We start from the raw sequence: 651 nt of genomic DNA on the forward strand, positions 1-651 counted from the left end.
ATTGGTTCCTGCCATCATGTGAATGCTAACAGTTGTCAAATGGAGCTGTCAGCTGAGCACCAACCTGACTTCTGTTCAACTCACCTGATGCTCCCAAACCCATGAAGAAGGAAAGAAATTCCACAAATGAACCCAATATATCTTGCTTCATATATTTGATGTATTCAGTATAAATTTAGTAAAGATAAATAAAAACTTTGAAAGGGGAGGTGTCCAAACTTTTGACTGGTAGTATATATATTTATTTATTTATTCATTTACTAAATAAGTGATTTATTACATTTGTGGGAAGTTGAAGCACAACATATTCCTGCAACTTCAATTCCAACTTTAATTTAAATATGTACTCTGATGTTTATACTTACATGGCAACATACATACATGTCATTTCTTGGGTTTATTTCATGATGAGTCCAATTGGATCATCCTGGCAGGTCATGCCTTTGGAGCAGGTTGGTGTAAAACCTGTTGAAAAAAATGCTGATTTTATTAACTACAACAACACAATACAATTAAATACAAGTGAGTGGGCACAGTGGATGTTTTGTTGCAGTGAAATGATGGTAAAAATGCTTAAACAAAAGAATATCAACGTTTTCGATGCTTTTATTCTGAAGGATTCATTTCCAGTCGGAGACGTGCGCCGTTGAA

Source organism: Aulostomus chinensis, chromosome 18, assembly GCF_037954235.1.
Source record: "Aulostomus chinensis isolate RoL2024-O1b breed Wild chromosome 18, RoL_Achi_v1.0, whole genome shotgun sequence".
In the NCBI taxonomy this organism is placed as follows: Eukaryota; Metazoa; Chordata; class Actinopteri; order Syngnathiformes; family Aulostomidae; genus Aulostomus; species Aulostomus chinensis.